Below are 5863 nucleotides of genomic sequence, written 5' to 3' on the forward strand. Positions count from 1 at the left end.
ATTTCGATATTTGAATTGGTAGAGTTTGTGAGTCGTCATATGACATTTGCCCTACTTGCTTATATATGTTCTTGGAGGTTGATTTGCTTTTAACCAAGTAGGTAGAATCATATTGCATTTAGTTGCATGCACGTAGATAGGTGCATATAGTTTATTTGCATTGAATAAATGTTCATACCCTTTTCTTGTCCTTCTTTATTCTTAACATGAGGACATGCTTGGTTTAAGTGTGGGGAGATTTGATAAACCCCAATTTTGTGGTTTATCTTGTGCTTATTTTGGCGAATTTATCAACTTTTCTCACATTTATTCAATGAATTGGCATGATTTTGCAATTCTCTCTTGATTTGTGGTTAAATGTGAAAACATGCTTTTTAGGTCCTAAAATTGGTGATTTTAATTCACTTTAATTCCATTTGATGCGTTGATGTGTTTGTTGAGTGATTTCAGGTTTATAAGGCAAGTATTGGATGGAAGGAGTGAAGAAAAAGCATGCAAAGTGCGAGAACTCATGAAGAAATGAAGGAACCGTAAAGTTGTCAAGCCCGACCTCCTGATACTCAATCGACCATAACATGAGCTACAAAGGTCCAAATGAGGCGGTTTCAGTTGCGTTGGAAAGCTAACATCCGGGGCTTCGAAATGATATAAAATTTGCCATATGTTGTCTGACGCATAGGGGCGCGCACGCGCAATATACGCGCGCGTGCCGATGGGGCACGTGGGTCCACTTTAGTGAAATCGCCCCCAGCGATTTCTGAAGTATTTTGGGCCCAATCCAACCCATTTCTGATGCTATTGAACCCAAGGATTGAGGAGGGAATGAACCAAGAAGTCATAGTTTAGTTTTCATCATGTTTTAGGGTAGAATTCTAGAGAGAGTGATGAGCGGATAATTTATACGCTTTTTGGCATTGTTTTTAGTATGTTTTTAGTAGAATCTAGTTACTTTTAGGGATGTTTTATTAGTTTTTATGTTAAATTCACATTTCTGGACTTTACTATGAGTTTGTGTGTTCTTCTGTGATTTCAGGTATTTTCTGGCTGAAATTGAGGGACTTGAGCAAAAATCAGATTCAGAGGTTGAAGAAGGACTGTTGATGCTGTTGGATTCTGACCTCCCTGCACTCAAAGTATATTTTCTGGAGCTACAAAACTCAAAATGGTGCGCTTCTAATTGTGTTGGAAATTAGACATCTAGGGTTTTCCAGCAATGTATAATAGTCCATACTTTGAACGAGTTTAGACGACCTAAAAGGGCGTTGAACTCCAGTTTTACGCTGCTGTCTGGAGTTAAACGCCAGAAACAAGTCAAAAACCAGAGTTGAACACCAGAAATACGTTACAACCTGGCGTTCAACTCGAGAAAGAGCCTCTGCACGTGTAACATTCAAGCTCAGCCCAAGCACACACCAAGTGAGCCCCGGAAGTGGATTTATGCATCAATTACTTACTTCTGTAAACCCTAGTAACTAGTTTAGTATAAATAGGACTTTTTACTATTGTATTAGACATCCTGGATTGTATTTTTGATCCTGTGATCACGTTTTGGGGGCTGGCCATTCGGCCATGCCTGGACCTTTCACTTATGTATTTTTAACGGTAGAGTTTCTGCACTCCATAGATTAAGGTGTGGAGCTCTGCTGTTCCTCAAAGATTAATGCAAAGTACTACTGTTTTTCTATTCAATTCAACTTATTCTGCTTCTAAGTTATTCATTCGCACTTCAACCTGAATGTGATGAACGTGACAATCATCATCATTCCCTATGAACGCGTGCCTGACAACTACTTCCGTTCTACCTTAGATTGATTGAGTATCTCTTGGATCTCTTAATCAGAATCTTCGTGGTATAAGCTAGATTGATGGCAGCATTCATGAGAGTCCGGAAAGTCTAAACCTTGTCTGTGGTATTCCGAGTAGGACTCTGGGATTGAATGACTGTGACGAACTTCAAACTCGCGAGTGCTGGGCGTAGTGACAGACGCAAAAGGAGGGTGAATCCTATTCCAGTATGATCGAGACTCATGTGCATTGTGACAGAGCATTTGGACCATTTTCACAAGAGGATGGGATGTAGCCATTGACAACGGTGATGCCCTTACATAAAGCCAGCCATGGAAAGGAGTAAGACTGATTGGATGAAGACAGCAGGAAAGCAGAGGTTCAGAGGAACGAAAGCATCTCTATACACTTATCTGAAATTCTCACCAATGATATACATAAGTATTTCTATCCTTATTTTATGTTTACTTATTATTTAATTTCGAAAACTCCATAACCTTTTGATATCCGCCTGACTGAGATTTACAAGGTGACCATAGCTTGCTTCATACCAACAATCTCCGTGGGATCGACCCTTACTCACGTAAGGTTTATTACTTGGACGACCCAGTGCACTTGCTGGTTAGTTGTATCAAAGTTGTGAATGAAAAACGATTTATTAAGACGCGCGCGCGCCGATGGGGCACGTGGGTCCACTTTAGTGAAATCGCCCCCAGCAATTTCTGAAGCATTTTAGGCCCAATCCAACCCATTTCTGATGCTATTGAACCCAACGATTTAGGAGGGAATGAACCAAGGAGTCATAGTTTAGTTTTCATCATGTTTTAGGGAAGAATTCTAGAGAGAGAGGCTTTCTCCTCTCTCTAGATTTTAGGGTAGTTTAGGTTTAATTTTCTTAAATCCAACTTTTAATTCTTGTTTTAATTTAGTTTTTCCTTTTAATTTTTGTTGCTACTACTCTATTCTTCTTAGTTCTCTTGTCAATTTTACTTTTATGTCTCTTTTATGTTCATGAGCCCTTTGTTGGATTTGGATCTTTTCTTTAATGAAATTTAATGTTTGATGTTCTTTTATTAATGATTTGAGTTGTTGATTTACTTTTCTTGCAATTGATAGTTGGTAGATTTTATTATTTTTGCACATTTACCATACTTTCCCTTTGTACCCACCAAGTGTTTGACAAAATGCTTGGTTGGGCTTTAGAGTAGATTTTGAGCATTCTTGGCTTGGAAAGAGTAATGGGCAATTTGAGTCATGAAAACCCAACATATGTTGGTGATCTAGAGTTTTTAGCTAATATTGTTTCCATTGACGCTAATCTTTTGCTAATTTAATTAGTAAGTTGATAGGACTTTGGATTGAGATTAGCTAGTCTTATTAGACTTTCTCTCATGGAGGATAATATGATACTTCTTCCAATGTTGGAGATGACGTAATAAGATAAATTCTTGTTATTATTGTGGTATGATTGATTAGTCTTGTTTGACTTTCTCCTTATTTGTTGGAGTTGACTAAATAAGATGAATTAATCATTGCATGACTAGGATAGAAAGCCTATGATCTCAACACTTGCCATGAATGTCTCTCTTTATTACTTGCTTTCTTAGTTACTTGTTTAAATTACTTTTCTTGCCGTTTATTTTCTTACCCAATTATCAACCAACCCCCATTACCCCTTCATAGCCATAGTCATTCACTTCATTGCAATTCCTTGTGAGACGACCCAGAGTCTAAATACTTCGATTAATTCTTATTTGGGGTTTGTACAAATCATAGAAAGCATGATTAGAAGAGAATTGAGTGATCGACCCTATACACTAGACCGACTAGAGCGGATACACTTCCGGCGAGGGTTCGATCTCAATTCCTTGTTCCCGGCTTTCATGAGCTTTTCTTCTTGCAAGTCTATTTGAACTTCATTTTGATATTTGAATTGGTAGAGTTTGTGAGTCGTCATATGACATTTTCCCTACTTGCTTATATATGTTCTTGGAGATTGATTTGCTTTTAACCAAGTAGGTAGAATCATATTGCATTTAGTTGCATGCATGTAGATAGGTACATATAGTTTATTGCATTAATAAATGTTCATACCCTTTTCTTGTACTTCTTTATTCTTAGCATGAGGACATGCTTGGTTTAAGTGTGGAGAGATTTGATAAACCCCGATTTTGTGGTTTATCTTGTGCTTATTTTGGGGGATTTTATCAACTTTTTCACATTTATTCAATGAATTGGCATGATTTTGCAATTCTCCCTTGATTTGTGCTTAAATGTGAAAACATGCTTTTTAGCCCTAAAATTTGTGATTTTAATTCACTTTAATTCCATTTGATGCCTTGATGTGTTTGTTGAGTGATTTCAGATTTATAAGGCAAGTATTGGATGGAAGGAATGAAGAAAAAGCATCCAAAGTGGGAGAACTCATGAAGAAATGAAGGAACCGTAAAGTTGTCAAGCCCGACCTCCTGGCACTCGATCGACCATAACTTGAGTTACACAGGTCCAAATGAGGCGGTTCCAGTTGCGTTGGAAAGCTAACATCTGGGGCTTCGAAATGAATAAAAATTTGCTATATGTTGCCTAAAGCATAGGGGCGCGCACGTGCCATCTATGCGCGCGCGCCGATGGGGCATGTGGTCCACTTTAGTGAAATCGCCCCCAGCAATTTCTGAAGCATTTTGGCCCAATCCAACCATTTCTGATGCTATTGAACCCAAGGATTTAGGAGGGAATGAACCAAGGAGTCATAGTTTAGTTTTCATCATGTTTTAGGGTAGAATTCTAGAGAGAGAGGCTCTCTCCTCTCTCTAGATTTTAGGGTAGTTTAGGTTTATTTTCTTAAATCCAACTTTTAATTCTTGTTTTAATTTAGTTTCTCCTTTTAATTTCTTGTTCCTACTACTCTATTCTTCTTAGTTCTCTTGTCAATTTTACTTTTATGTCTCTTTTTATGTTCATGAGCCCTTTGTTGGATTTGGATCTTTTCTTTAATGAAATTTAATGTTTGATGTTCTTTTTTAATGATTTGAGTTGTTGATTTACTTTTCTTGCAATTGGTAGTTGGTAGATTTTATTATTTTTGCACATTTACCATGCTTTCCCTTTGTACCCACCAAGTGTTTGACAAAATGCTTCGTTGGGCTTTAGAGTAGATTTTGAGCATTCTTGGCTTGGAAAGAGTAATTGGGCAATCTTGAGTCATGAAAACCCAACATATGTTGGTGATCTAGAGTTGTTAGCTAATATTGTTTCTATTGACGCTAATCTTTTGCTAATTTAATTAGTAAGTTGATAGGACTTTTGGATTGAGATTAGCTAGTCTTATTAGACTTTCTCTCATGGAGGATAATATGATACATTCTTCCAATGTTGGAGATGACGTAATAAGATAAATTCTTGTTATTATTGTGGTATGATTGATTAGTCTTGTTTGACTTTCTCCTTATTTGTTGGAGTTGACTAAATAAGATGAATTAATCATTGCATGACTAGGATAGAAAGCCTATGATCTCAACACTTGCCATGAATGTCTCTCTTTATTACTTGCTTTCTTTAGTTACTTATTTAAATTACTTTTCTTGCCGTTTATTTTCTTACCCAATTATCAACCAAACCCCCCTTACCCCTTCATAGCCAATAGTCATTCACTTCATTGCAATTCCTTGTGAGACGACCCAGAGTCTAAATACTTCGGTTAATTCTTATTTGGGGTTTGTACAAATCATAGAAAGCATGATTAGAAGAGAATTGAGTGATTGACCCTATACACTAGACCGACTAGAGCGGATACACTTCCGGCGAGGGTTGATGCTCAATTCCTTGTTCCCGGCTTTCATGAGCTTTTCTTCTTGCAAGTCTATTTGAACTTCATTTTGATATTTGAATTGGTAGAGTTTGTGAGTCGTCATATGACATTTTCCCTACTTGCTTATATATGTTCTTGGAGATTTATTTGCTTTTAACCAAGTAGGTAGAATCATATTGCATTTAGTTGCATGCATGTAGATAGGTACATATAGTTTATTTGCATTAAATAAATGTTCATACCCTTTTCTTGTACTTCTTTATTCTTAGC

The sequence above is a fragment of the Arachis hypogaea genome, chromosome 20, assembly GCF_003086295.3.
Source record: "Arachis hypogaea cultivar Tifrunner chromosome 20, arahy.Tifrunner.gnm2.J5K5, whole genome shotgun sequence".
In the NCBI taxonomy this organism is placed as follows: domain Eukaryota; kingdom Viridiplantae; phylum Streptophyta; class Magnoliopsida; order Fabales; family Fabaceae; genus Arachis; species Arachis hypogaea.